At 39.8% G+C, this 14,744-nt stretch overlaps 1 protein-coding gene across 6 annotated transcripts in view; it reads right to left on the reverse strand.

Moving 5' to 3' along the window:
- BACH2 (BTB domain and CNC homolog 2) overlaps window positions 1-14,744 on the reverse strand; it is a 265,247-nt gene that overhangs the window by 130,995 nt on the left and 119,508 nt on the right. For 5 of the 6 annotated variants that reach the window (XM_030555956.1, XM_030555953.1, XM_030555952.1 and 2 more), the window contains exon 2: window positions 3,324-3,446. The exons of the other annotated variant lie outside the window; for it this stretch is intronic. The gene's annotated coding sequence lies outside the window, so the exon portion shown is untranslated. The remainder of the gene's footprint in view (window positions 1-3,323; window positions 3,447-14,744) is intronic. 6 annotated transcript variants of the gene reach the window in all.

Here is a 14,744-nt window from a genome sequence, read left to right on the forward strand (position 1 = left end):
TTGCTCTTCCTTGTCAACTGATAATACATTGCTGCTCTGTTATCCAGCACTACTCTGATTGGGCAACCTCCGATATAGGGTAGGAAGTGCTGGCAAGTGTAGTGAACTGCTTTGAGCTCTAGCACGTTGATATAGAGGATCACCACCTGAGGTGCCGATTAGCCCCAAGCTGTGAGGTTCTGGGAATGAGAGATCCAGTCTATCAGGGAAGCATCTGTGGTGATGATGAGCCTCATAAGAAGAGGCTGTAGGAATGGAACTCCCATGCACATTTTTTTTGATTCCTCCACCAATCTAAAGTATTAAGGACTTTCTGAAGTATGGACAGCTGTTTGGATAGATTGTGCTCGCTGGGGATGTAGACAGTTCTCAGCCAGGCTTGACATCAAGTGCGCAGTCTTGCTAAGGGTGTCACAAATATAATGGCTCCCATATGGCCCAGAAGTTGTATGCAAACCCTTGCTGTATTTCACAGGCTTTGCTGTACTGTTGAAACAAGGTTAGACATTGTGGCAAAACTGTCCTTAAACAAGTACATCTTGTTAGTGGAAGAGTGATCCTGATGAAGTCTGTGTGTTGAGTGGGCATGAGAGTAGACTATTCCACATTGAAGTGGAGGCCTCGTGAATGGAACAGAGCTAGGGCTCTGCTGGCTGCTGGCTGTGCCTTGAAATAGGCAACTTTTGAAGAGCCAATTGTCCAGGTAGGGAAAAGGCAATTATCCCCATCTAGCGAACACTGACTGCGGTAGCTGACAGGACCTTGGTAAAGACCCTTGGGGCAGCGGAGAGGTCAAAAGGTAGGACATGATACTGGTAGTGGTCCCTGCCTACCACAAAACTTATGAATTGTTTGTATGAGGAATGTATGGTGATTGAGAGTCCTGAAGCTTGAGGGGAAACAAACCAATCTCCTGGCCTGTGTGCAACATACAACTCTGTTAGAAAGTTCTAAACATTTGAGGGGAAAAAGGCTATAACACCACAAACTTTCACAAATTCCATGTATTACATAACTGCTTATTTGGGCTGCAGCTAAAACTATCCACAACATATAAAGATGCGTCAGGAAAACATGTGCTCTTCTGCTACCACAGCCTTTCACTAGCTTGTGTGTCCGAGCCATCCAATAACAAAATAACGTGAAACTTAAAATGTATAAAGCAACTGAACAGCTGCAAAATATTTAATATTTAGTACCACTCAGCAGCTGAAAAAACAATCGCTTATAGAAGACATTCAACATTATTCAATAGTTGGAAAAAGCTACTTGTGAAACAATTAACATTTACTTAGCTGCTTAAAAATATTGTAGGTACGTAACAGTCCAGCGTCTTGAGTGGTCTGAACAAGCAACCTTTTCATATTCTTGAAAGGACATATAGCCCTACTCAAAGATATGAGATCTAAGGCTATATTGGAATTGAGAATCAAGGTCTTAAAAAAGCTGAGATTTCACAGAATCATTACAATTGCTACAGCAGTACTTCCTCTGGGATACCTGGTCTGAATCTGGTTTAGGATCGAGTCGTGACTACTTCAGGGTGAGTTATATACACAAATGGATCAAAAATATGATACGAATAAAAATATAAAATAGCATTAAACCAACTTCTATTTAAAATCGATCATAACAGTTATTTAGTATTTGTATTGCGGTAAAACCCACTGGGGCCATTTAGGATCAAGGCATTCTTTTGCAAATTGCTGTAGCAAGACACAGGACAAGACAGAAGAGCTTACACTTAAAACAGAAGAGAAAATTTATAAGCAAATGTCAAAGGTACATATCTCGATAGGTTTTTATTTTAAATATAATTTCCCACAAACAAATTTTCCTACTCTATTCCTCTGTCAAGGTGCCTCAGTCAACATGTTCAACCATCACACCAATGAATGGGTCCTTCTTCCACCTTGCCTCTACACAGATACAGAATCAGGCTTGGCATGGCTTTGCCAAAGTGCTCTATAGATGTACAGCACCAATGAAACAGCTGCCTGAGGGACAGCTGGCAGACACAGCCCCATGCAGAACTGGAGTGGGAAAATTCTAGTCAAGCTCATCAGGACAAGCTTTATTCTTACATGAAGTGTCAACTGTCTACACCAGGGATTGGCAACCTTTGGCACGTGGCACGCCAGGGTAAGCGCCCTGGCAGGCTGGGCCCGTTTGTTTACCTGCTGCATCCACAGGTTCAGCCGCTCCTGGCTCTCACTGGCTGCAGTTTGCCACTCCAGGTCAGTGGGGGCTGCGGGAAGCGGCAGCTAGCACATCCCTGCGCCTGCACCGCTTCCCGCAGCCCCCATTGGCCTGGGGTCCCTTAAAACACATGCTTAACTTCAAATGTGAGAGAGTCACACTTGGTAGGATCGTGTCTTAGGTCACTTTACCCCGGCACTGCCCTTCAGCAGAGAGGAGACAATTGTTGTTACAAGACCATTTTGAGGAACTTACAGTCTAAGTGGTAGTAAAAGAGTTATGAATATGTGTTGTATGCACAACAATCACAAAATGGAGGGCAATGTAAACAGGAAAGGAGAAAGTATTTTTAATTAAAGCCATAGCCACACCAAAATTGGTTCTACTTTGGAAAGTGACTTTAAAAATCGCATTGGGAAGTGGTTCCATGTTTTAATTAATTTTTTTTTTTGGTGCCTTAATGATTTCCAGAGAAATTTTGCTGAGTTTATAAGACAAAATATGCTTGTAACTGCCACACCCATATACTCAGCCTGAAACCTGAAAGGGGAACTATGTTCTTTTTGGTTCATGCATCATCAGCATCAGTAATGGAGAACCCTCGTTTAGAACTGGGTGAAATATTCTGGTCTGTAATATACAAGAGGTCGGACTAGATGATCTAATGGTCCCTTCTGGACTTAAAAATCTACCAGTGAAGGAACTGTATGGAAAAGCAAATCACCATTTACACCCGTGGAGCACCTCTGCTTTAGGGGTTTGCAGTGGAGAATACTACTATACTGCTGCAAAACAAACAAATACAAAAAGATCAACCCATTGAGAACACCACCATCGTCATTTATCTGACAAACACACTGAGGTGAAAACGTGAACTGTCTAGGGGCAAAGAGATCCACATGGATTTTTCTTTATATTTCTTTTTAGATTTAAGTGTAGGCACTTGTTCTGTATCCCGGAGCTTCAAAATTAGCCAGCAAAGTTCTGGAAATGCTTCCAAGGGATGAGACTTAGATAAGTGCCTTAGATGCTACAGTTAAATAGACAGCATATTAAATTATAAAACTGTATGGAGAGATTCCAAAAAACAAACCTCTTTACATTACCTGTGCAAAATTACTTACCCAACATACAGCCCCTGGCAACTCTCTTCAGGCAAACAAATTGCTGCTTTAGGCAGTTGACTATCTCCAATTGGATGTTGTGTGGCTCAACTTTTTTGCCATAAGAAACACCTATAGTTATACCTAGAAACAGAAACAAAACCAAAATCCTTTGTAAGAAATATGCAAATTTAGTAGTCTTTTTGTTCACCACATTGGGGCAAAAGCAGCTTGATGAGGAAATTTATAAAATTCTCAAGCCTCCTTTTACAACGAACAGCTACAAAACAACTACGCCCGGAACAAAAAATAAAGGATTTAATGCAACAAAGAAGCCAACAAGCTACTAAGCCTCACATCTGCTGTTGTTAAGAACATAAATGCTTATAGAGAGAGTGAGGGACGGCTGCTCAGAATTGGAGACAGTTGAAATTCTTTGAATTTCAAAAACTTCGATGAATTTTTTGTGAAAAATATTTGCGATTTTCTAACCATTTCATGCAGAGCAGGTTGAATTTTTTTCCAACATTAAGAATTTAAATAAAAATGAGGCTGAAAATTAGCAAGACGTTTTTAATGTTCTTCAGCCAGCTCTGCCTAGAATGTTCTGAAACAATAGTAAGGTGAAATGCAAACTCCATTACAGTCAATGGCAAAACTCCTACTGACTTCAGTGGGGCCAGGATTTCATGACTTGTGTTTAGATTAAAATATACTGAACGAAGAGAAAAAAGAAGTACCATTGTTGATAAAAGGCAGACAGGTTTTTTTACAAGTATGTTTCTTAATTGTTAGGTGTGTTAGCAATTCATTGATTAGGCAAATTAATGCAAATGTATGCTCACCATGTTGGGAGGCTACTGTTGCTTGGTTTATTTAAATCTATTTGAATCTGTCAGTTTATGTCTGAATAAATCGCTTTCGGTCTTATTTTTGAAATTAATGTGAATTCTTACAAAAGGGACTTGGCTATGGAATTACCAATCAAACTGACATTTACAAAAACAAATCCACTTTCAAACTGAGAAGCCAAAAGAATAAGAAATAAAAAGAACCATGGCCATTGCTCAGTCATGACGTTCTTCCTGTAATTTTGGAAAAGCAGATAGTGACCAAATTTCTGGTAGTCACAGTGATTAATAACATGAATTGACACAGTATTCATTAATGAGGTGCATCATAGTCCTTGAAGCTGTTTCCGTAGAAACTCTGAATTCAAGCAATACCGAGATGCTCCATGACTCAGCAGAAAAATGCTAAAAGTGGGTGCTAATCTGTTGCAGGCAGCAAAGGATGATTTTATCAGGCATTTCAAACTGAAAATCCTGAACAAAATTCAGCAGATGTGAACTTACACTGAACTTCTACTCACACCACGATTTAAAAGAGGCTTTGCTACATTGTTACAACAACAACAACAACATTTTGCTCAGATGTGTCTGAGACTTTTAATACTATATACAGGATAAAACATTTGCCTAATGCTGGGACTTTTGCTGCTGTCTATGACGTGGTCCCGCCTAGGGAATCTCTGCTCCTCAGCTCCGATTTCAACTACTGAGCCATGCGCAGCATGCTTGTATTTCTCTTTCTTTCTGCAGAGTGGCCTGTATCTAGCACTATATTCTGTGCAGTTCCTCCTTCCTGATGGCCAAGAAGTGAAACTGTTCCTTGCTCAGACTTAATGTGGCTAGCATGGTAGTAATACATTGAGTCCAGGCCAGGCAGGCATCCTCTTGTTCCCTGGCTTTCTTGGACTGTATTGAAGCCCCTTATGCCATCTGCAACATATCACCTCCTATTGCTGAATTGCTCCTGACAATACTACTGCCACAATGAGCCCAGGAAAGAGGAGACAATACTACGCAGTCCTTTACCATATTAGCTTTTCACCCATCCATTTTGTCTGTGGCTGCAACTCCTTAAATGTTTTAAGTCCTTTTTAAAAATTAAATTACTGGATCCCAATGCACATGCCAGATACTGGTCTCAGGGCATATGACTTCAGATGAATTTTTGGAAGTTTATCCCTATGTAAGAGTTCTAAAAAAGGGGGTTTAGTTACCACCTTTAGTTACTATACTTATTTAAGGGAGGGAAGGTGATGTCCTAGTTCAAAAGGTATTTTTTAACTTTTGCAGCTGAATCTGATGATCTAGGAACTTTTATTAAGATTCCTTACTCCTTTAGCTGAATCAAAAACAAAGGCCATCATTTCTATAGCACTGAAAACAGTGATCAATAAATATAAACAAATTCCAGATTCCAAAAAGAATAAAGCTGACCCCCGTCTAATCTAGCTGCCTTGGGTGTGTAGAAATAAAGTTTACATCAGACACTTTTAGGGCTATGGGTCTGAAAGTCAAGGTTCCACAACACTAGCCCAGCCCATCTGCTTACTTAACATGAGACACTAGTTGACTATGTGAGGAAAATTCAAATCCCAGTGTCAGGGCTTAACTGATTGGTCTGGAAGAAATAAAAGCGCTTCATTTTTCTGCCATTCTACCTATAATACATTTTGTAATGATCAATGAGTTGTTCAGCCTTTTTTAAAGATAGTCATCAAGCTTCTGACAACTCACACTGTACAAAAAGTTGCTCACACTGCAGAAAATATTTGCCACTCACAACTGATGTTCAAAATTAATTCACAGCAGCATGATCAGCTGCAGAAAGCTGTGACAAACTGTGTCATGTGTTAACAGAGTCATAAATTGTTAGTTAAAAAAAGTTACACTTTCTCTCTTCAGCCACCTCACAGTTAAAATTAGGAACGGGTGTAGAATGCAAAGTCTGAGGATTTGCCAGCTTCACAAGTATTTGGGGTTCACAAAGCATGCTGACCTGTGAAACTTACTACCCTGTCAGTTAAACCTGTGCTTATTTTTAAAAAATTCTTTACTACTTTCCAAGAAGCCTGTGCTATGTAAACAATGAAGAAAGCTATGAAAAAAACCTTGCATAGTGCTCATGCTCTCCTATCTCCCAGCACATTTAGACGTGACCAGTGAAAAATATTCTATATTAACTGTTCATGGCCATGGAAACCAACTAACCACCCACTTTAAATTGAAAAATAAAGCTTACCACAAAGGCTTTTATTGTTTCTAATCACAGACTAGCTTGTACGCGATATCACAAGTGAATACATTTCTTACTAAGAATACTTCTGAAAGGATCCATATGGAAAAAAAAGACTATGGTTGAAACTGATTCATCAGTATTTAAGATGTTTACTGTTCATCAGTACCTAGCATACTGTAGCAGATTATAAATAATCTGCCTTATTTATGTCTGGATAAATCTGTCTTGTTTACACGTTTGGTTCAATAAGGAGGTGACACTGCTCCTCATTGAAATGTGAGAAGTATTAACTTGCTGAAATGCTAACTAAGGGCAGGTCTACACCACGGGGGGGGGGGGGAATTGATCTAAACTACACAGTTTGAGTTACATTAGTAGTGCAACTCAAGTCAACATAGTTTAGATCTACTTACCGCGGGGTCCACACTACGCTGGTCAACGTGAGAAACTCTCCCATCAACTCCTTCTGGTGGAGTACCAGAATCGATGGGAGAGCGATTGGCAGTCGATTTACCAGATCCTCACGCTAAATCGACCCCTGGTGGATTGATCGCCGCAGCATCAATCCCACCAGTAGTGGAGACAAGCCCTAACGGTTCCTACTTACTCCAAACAAGAATAAGATAAGCCATCAAAAGAAGATAGGAGAAACAATGCCAGGAGAACTAAATAAATGGATTTCTTTAGTTGAGGATTAAGTACTTTTTGCATTGAACTGCTCTGCTCCTCACTACACGCATAAATAAATGCAAGGGAGCCTAAAGCAGCGAACAAACCAAAAACTTAGGGTGGGTATTGTGTGTCGAAAAATCATGGTGTCAAAAGAAGTTAATCCCAGAGTATAACATAGGCAAGTGATCTTCCTTAGCCAAATCATCCACCAGTCTACTCATACATAAATGCAACACAGAATTTTCAAAATGCAAGATGTTCCACATTTTCTGGAAGCAATCTGGATGTGCTATTTGCAACATCAGGCCAGTATGTACACTGTTTCATTTTTGCTTTCCGGTATTCATATGCGCAGCTCACAATATATTTAAGTGGTTAATGCAAGTAACTGCACACCACTGCTGGAATGGTTTGCTCAACATATGGCTAAACAGGTGCAGCAGTGATCTGTGTACGATTTCTTCAAAAGCTGATGCCTGTGCAATCTTGAGTCCAAACTACTGCTGCTACATACTAACAAAATGTTAAGTGGAATGAGATTTTTAATGACCTGTTAATTTGGTCACACTGCACCCTACACCCATTTTTCTTGAAAATTGTAAACCTTATTTAAGTTAACATTATCTTACATACCAAACTATTTTAGTAATGTAGTAGAAGCCCTAACTCCTGGTTTTTGAGACTTGATTTCAGGTTGGCACTGCACAAAACACTAGTATTGCATTGCATGCTTGCATAAAGTTGATTTGCACACACACCGCCACTCCTACTTGCACACAACCTGTATATACTCCAGTAAAGAATTTCTATACCACCTGAGACCTTATTCTGACAAGTGAAATTGATTACTCTTCTAAATCTAATGGAAACAGAGACACTGAGACTACTACTAAGCATTATACATTTACGTCATGCGGGCAAGCAGGACATTATCTGTGCTGCTGAGTGAAATCATGTAATCCATGCTCAATTAACTTAGATTGCTTCTCTAAACACAAAGCAATCAAGTGAAAAAAACAGCAACTACCAAACAGTTATACATACTTAGAATGCATCACATGAATATACTAGTCACAGTCCATCAGGCCATGAGGCTGAAACAGAAGACAGCCCAAGTATTAACTAGACTACTTCAGCAGTTTGCTGGGACTTTCTTCTGTTCTACACAGATGGTAGTATTAATGTTCTTTCTACTACAGGAAAACTGAAAATCTAAATTATTATTACATCAAAAATTATCTGGATTATCCAAGTAATGGGCCCCTTCTCTCCTGTGCACTTTATTGCCTCTGTGTGTGTGTGTGTGTGTGTGTGTGTGTGTGTGTGTGAGAGAGAGAGAGAGAGAGAGAGAAATTGAATTTGTTTTTTAACCAGCTCTACCTGTGAGTACTGAGAGATCCACTGGAAGCCAGGTGATTACATGGATAGGTCCCTTGTTTGTACCATTGCTTGCTCTTCTCAACCCTGCACCTTTGACAGCTCGACTTTTGCAGGAGGAGGGGATGCCTGTCACAGAAGCTTGTGATGAGGATGGCGGTTCATCAGCATAGTTAGTGGAGACCAAGTAGATTACTAGGGACTAAGTATGAAGTAACTTTGCTGCTCTGCCTGCAGGTTGAGGGATGGAGGGAATCTGGTAGAAAGTTGGTTGACCCCATAGCCCCACATACTCCCAATGTTCAGAGCAGTTTCCACGGGGTCAGGAGCACCCCGCGAAGAACATTCATTTCTGTAGTCCCATGCCCTGGATCCCAGAATCAGAAGGGAACATTTAGATCATATTCTGTATTCCTCATGCCACTCATATTTAAAGGTGATAACATACCAGATAATATACTGTGAAACATAAAGTGAAGCACTGCCTAGATTCGATATTTATACTGAAAATCAAAAGTCCTATAGTTGAGAGAAGTGAACAGGATTCAGCATTATTACTCCCCATGTATCATTTTTTCAAACTTACAGTTTCTACTGTAACCCAAACACTGCAATGCTGATCGGTTTTATCAAAAAGTTTCCTCACTCCCAAGACAAACGACATCAATGGCTAAAAAGAAAGTGGGTAATTTCCCTGTTTATGCTGTACAATGGTCTTCATGTTATTTAAAGGTCACCACTGTCATCAGCAGTACTGCTGAGAGACGTTCCACCCACCAGCAAATAGGAAAGCAGTTAATTTGGACATTCTGATAGAGCCGTCCTCTGGCAATTGAGAGGGGAAAAATTCTTTGTTTTCAGATGAGTGGAGGCTTCAAAAACCTCTTTCATTTCTTAACCTTTAAAGGGACTGTGAGATGTTCAAGCTGGGCTGAACCAAAACCTGTACTGCTTCACATGTGGAAACCACTGGGAAGGGCTTAAAAAAGAAAAAAAAAAACACCATCCCTTCCATCTCCATGATTCTGAAGTGGCTTTCTGCTTCAGAGAAAAAGCTAAGTGAGGGAAAGGTTGGGTCCTTGTGCATGAAGTATTATATTTATATGTAGCATTAATTATGATGTAGGTCACATCAATGATGAAGTTGGCCATAAGCACCCAGAGAAAAAGTTTTGCTTGTTGGTCTATTAAATCTGTCCAGCCTCCTGTTGAATTTACGGCTGCAGTATTCAAACCTAATTAAAATCCTCCAGCTTTGGTAGTGTTTGGGTTTTAAAAAGGATGAACAAGGGAGTCCTCAGATTGCTCTTAAACCCAAGCCCTGCTCTTAGCATGAGCAACGTCAGGCAATTTTATTTTAACATGACATGTTAAAACAGAGGTAACTAATATAAAAATCACTGAGAAGGCATAAAAGAATGATTAGCCTTAACATCACCAGTTATTGTCAGACACTACACATGGCTATGTATTTTTGTTCCACTGCAAAAGCTGATTTAAAGACTCGGTTCAATAACAGTCCAGTCTTGCAGGTGAGGTTTTCTCATATAAAAGGTATCACCTAGAGCTTTAGAGGTATCACATCAGAAAAATCCCTCCCTGTAGGATACTGGTGAAAAAGAACCTAAAATTCTGTGTACATTTCTGGGCCACTCAGCACCAGAAAGTTAACAACAAACTAGATAGAATTTGGAGAAGAGCGAGAAAAAAAATATTAAAAGTGTTTATTAAGAAGAGTTAATACATTGACCTTGTCTCCAGATAAACATCCATTTGTTGCTGGTGTTGTGATCTCTGTGGTTAAACATCTCCACTTGGTGACTCGTAGAACTTTTATGATGATTTGAGGGAGAACATTTAAACCAGATCATTTTATACTTCAAGCACGACTGACTCACCTCAAACCTGACTCAAAACCAAGGGAAAGAATCAAGCTCTATGGCTTTCAGAGAACTGTCTCACCTTACACACACACACACACACACACACACACACACACACACACACACACACACACACACACACACACACACACACACACACACACACACACACCACTACTGAAACAGTTCTGCAACTAGAAATCCCAACATGCAAATTTTATTGGCCCGATCTATTCTTGACCCCTCTAATGCACTCTGATTTTCATAGTAATATAGGTGCAAGCCAAGCAAAATAATTAAAACTGTGAGACTTATCACATCCCGGAAAATGCAAATATGAATTTAAAGAACATTAAGGGAGATATATTCCCTCACTATTTTAAACTAAACTGTCTGCAGATTTGAATGGAAACCTATGAGGAAAACTAGGGGGAAAATTCCTAGGGAAAAAATGTGAATCGTGACATTTAAAAAGTTTTATCTCCTTAGCAATATAGCTACTGATGCTAGCAACACAAGCACAGACAAATCACATGGGTGTAAGCAACGGTCTCATGCCTCATGAAGGGAATCAAGGCAAGGATACTTGGTCCCCCAGATAATTCAGTTCCTACCTTACTCATAAGTTTCTTCCCTACCAGGGACATGTTGGTTTGGATTTTATTCAGGTGTGACCCAAAGTGTTCAATTTCAGTTGTCAAAAAACCTGTTTGAATGCCTTGCTCATTACAGCAGCTTGTAAAAATTATTAGGTATGTTACAAGGCATTTCCCTCTGGAGACTACAAGGGGTGAAGAAAGGGGATGCATAGCGACAGTTTGTGGTTTCTAATGTGGCAATGAAAATAAATAAATAAGAGGAATACAGGATATAATGTGTTTACATTTGTCATGACAAGCTTCCTGGAGACAGTGAGGTTTACTGCTGCTGAGCAGTCAGTTACTCTATAAACTGCTGCTTCATACTACTGGGAGGTCACTGACTGACCTACTTTCTGATGGAGGAATTCATTTGCTAGTTCTGTACACAAACCTTCTTTTTTTTTTTTTTTTAAAGCCACTCTCAACAAACCACAGAAAGCCTCAAACAGCCTTTTAAACCAGCTTGGAAGTTTGACTGATGCTGTGTTAGGGTAAAATATTACATAGCCTGGCTCAAGGCCCATTTCCTCAGTCTGCTTATTCTTTTGGAAAAATCCATATTAGATTTTTTTTTAAATGAGGTCATGCTGCCATTACATTTTCTTCACTGAACTCTTGCATTGCACCAATACCAATACTAGCCCTATACCTGCGGCAGACATACAGATGGATACACAGCTCTTCTCTTAAACTGTTCTTGAAATACCAATATAAAAGTAGAATGAATTATATTGTGAAAACAGAAAGGATTAAAGAAGTGCTGTCTGTACCTTTAAGTAGAACTGCTGGAATGCTGCAATCCAGGTGTCAGGAATACAGACATTCACATAGAACAATTGCACCATTTAAGGGCAATTGGTGAAGTATTACCCTTAAATCAATAAGAGTTAGTAAGAAAATAGGATATGCATACTATGCCCCTGGTGAATTTTACTGTTTTGCTTTTTTTGTCCCTTTGTCTAATTCCTGCTCTTTTATCTGTATAAATAAGAGTGTTTGGGTATTGCATGGCCACTCACATTATCTGGGTGTTATTGGCGGAGCGCTGCGCTAATAAAACAGAGTGGTCTGACAAACTGTGAGTCCTGATTCTAACTTTGACAATTTGGAGGTTCCACCGAGATGGCAACCGTCTTCACTGGGGCTGTGTGATTCCTGACCGTTTTTGTAGGATGATCGTGGTAGCCGGCACCTGGGCATTTGGCCCGAGCGGTCCTCCACTAGAGCGGAAAGGCGCACAGCCACAGTGAGGTCTACGCCATCAAACCTGTTGGTTCCCACTCTGTTTTGGTAGGGATCCTGGGATCTGACATCAGGAATCTGGTCAGGTAATTATTTCTGTGTTTTGTCCGGACTGAGGACTGTCCTGTCTCTGTGTCTATCCGTCCTCTTGTGGAGTGTTTGAGTCTGGGTGCCATCTCCGTCTGGGGATAGGCCGACCAAGGGGTTCCTGTCCCCGCGGACTGAATGAGTGGAATCTGCACAATCGCAGCCGCACCGCACTTTGGGTAAAACCCCTGGTGTGAAAGCAAGGGCGATCGAGGCAGTAGCCTGTGGGCTCCTTTTGTGTGTTGCACTGGGCATCGCTCTGATGAACCCAAATTTCCTTCTTGTGTGATTGGTGTGTGAAGTCCTCCTGTATTGGTAACCAGACGTCTAAGTCAGGACCGTTCCCTAAATGAACGCCGGCTCATTTTATATATTTAGGATGGGTCCGGACTTCTGTAAAAAGGGTCCAGACTCCTGTAAATTTCTGGAAAAATGGTCTAGGCTAACTCAGGGGGATCCCAAAACTCAGTGGCCACTGTTAAAATGTTGAGACAAAGACTGAGTGGACGTCTTAAAGGACAAACTCAGCCAACCTAAAACTAAATTGGCTAAAGGAGAGGTTAATTGTTTCATGCAGTGGTGGCAAGAGGCAAATCACAGGTGGACAAAATCAAAACTCGCCTCTCTCAAATATTCAAATAATAAGTTAAAAGCTTTATTAAAAGCCTCCTCTCCCACCACCAGATTGAGCACTCCCCTTTACCCCATTCTCCAAACCCCCGATCGATCCAACCCCCTTCATACTCCCATCTCATTGTAAAAAGGACAAAAAGCCCCTTGCTCTGTTCCCCTTTGTTGTCTGCCTCAAAAACTGATTCTTTAGTGTTCCACTACCAATTCAGCAAGGAGGGTGGGCTCCTCAACTAGCCCCCACCCTTCCTGGTCCCTTTTCTTGAACATTTCTTTCAAAATTGTGAAATGACCACAATATCACTCACAAACGGTTCATTGGAGAAAAAAAAAGAAGCAGGATCGGGCCCAGACAAGCAGGCAAACAACAGATAAAGAAACAGGTTGAAAACCCTAAGGGAATAGTGTCGGGGTAAAAAAAGCAGTAAGTGCAGGCATGAACCCCTGGAACAATACTTAAAATGGCGAAATCTGAGGTGATAAAGGTGTCATTTTGGGACATAAACAAGTGATTTAAGAAAAGAGAGTGAAAAGTTAACTCTACAGAGGCTGAAGAGAATTAAGCAGTTAAACTTTGTGGAAAATGTTAAAAAGGACCATGTTAAAGAGAGAGAATTCTTGGTTTCTTTGCAGCCATTCTGAAGGGGAAATGGGCCCTTTTTCCAGAAGAAGGCCTGTAAATAATCCATATATATATACAGCTATGTAAAAACAAAGCAGTGTAAAGAAATGTTAAGGAAAAGAAAATGTGTATGTATCTACTTGTCTGTGAAAATATGTAACATTCTAAGAATCTAAACCAACACATCTGGTTTGTAAAACTCCTGTTTTCTAGGTGTGAGATAAATTGGTTTTGTTTTTGTTTTTAATGCCACTAAAAATTCATTTGACTCTTTAATTCAACGTTGCAAAACTGATAGACCTTTTTGCAAGAACCAGGTAATTAGTGCTGTTTGGCTTTGAGATTTAGCATTTAACCCTTAAAGGGTATCTTGATTCTGTACAGAAATTAAAATATTTTTAAATAAAGACCAAGTCATGGCTGCAATAGGGCAGTCAAAATCAGGAGAATAGGGAGAGATTCTGAAATCTTTTTTTTTTTTTTTTTTAAATAGCAGATAAAAGCTGTAATGAAAAAATAAGAAATTAACAGTGACCCTCTGAAGCAACAGCAGAGGTAAGGTCCACAAAACAAAAAGAAGCAATGTTAAAAACACTGAGCCTTAAAATGGCTCTGTGTAATCAGACTGTCACTTTTATAAGGGTACATAAAAATCCTGTAAGAACAAAAACAGTTACACTTTATGTAAAAATTAATATGGCTAATGTTTTTAAAAAGTTGTAGTATAGAAGGAATGTGCATTTTCCCTAGGACATGTGCAGTGTATATTGTAGAAGGGGGTAAAAGAAATGCAAATGAAATGAGCTACTGAATTAAAATCCTATTAGGGCTCCAAAAAGAGCAGCAATAGGCTGTGTTTTCTTTTTCAGATCTCTGTTTGTTAAGACAGAGTCTCTGAGTTCTGCTGATGGCTTTGAATCCAAAAGCCAAGCCTGTGTTAATGCAAATTACCTAACTGATAAAGAAAGGTGAGAACTGCCAGCACAAAAGAAGCTGCAAATAAAAAACATACCTGGTCAGCAAACAAATTGCCTATATAAAAGGCATGGTATAACAAGATACCTTTAATAGATTTGATGCTAATGTTATTGTTAACATTAAATATTAAAATAAATTTGATGTTAGTAAGTACCCCTGTAACAACTTATAGTGTGTATGATTTTTGAAAAAATCCTTTAAAGTAATATGGTAATAATGCTTC

Source organism: Gopherus evgoodei, chromosome 3 (assembly GCF_007399415.2).
Source record: "Gopherus evgoodei ecotype Sinaloan lineage chromosome 3, rGopEvg1_v1.p, whole genome shotgun sequence".
In the NCBI taxonomy this organism is placed as follows: Eukaryota; Metazoa; Chordata; order Testudines; family Testudinidae; genus Gopherus; species Gopherus evgoodei.